Raw genomic sequence first — 276 nt, forward strand, 5'->3', positions numbered from 1 at the left:
AGATAAATTGACAAGAAGGAGCACTCGGGAGTGGATTTTTGGGAAAATCTCGCCCTGCCCATCGCGTAGCCATGGGTTTGGATCAGATCTCCGTTTGGATTGGGATCGGAAGGACGCTAGTATGTCGCTCAAGGATTATATGTATTTTAAGTAATTAGTTTGATGGGTGCGATCATACCAGCACTAATGCACCGGATCCCATCAGAACTCCGCAGTTAAGCGTGCTTGGGCGAGAGTAGTACTAGGATGGGTGACCTCCTGGGAAGTCCTCGTGTT

The 276-nt window shown here is 48.6% G+C and overlaps 1 pseudogene; it reads left to right on the forward strand.

Annotated features, from left to right (window-relative positions):
• Nucleotides 1–164: 164 nt before the first annotated feature.
• Nucleotides 165–276, forward strand: LOC118345237 (annotated as a pseudogene; the record flags this gene model as incomplete).

Source organism: Juglans regia, unplaced genomic scaffold (assembly GCF_001411555.2).
Source record: "Juglans regia cultivar Chandler unplaced genomic scaffold, Walnut 2.0 Scaffold_1820, whole genome shotgun sequence".
NCBI lineage: Eukaryota > Viridiplantae > Streptophyta > Magnoliopsida > Fagales > Juglandaceae > Juglans > Juglans regia.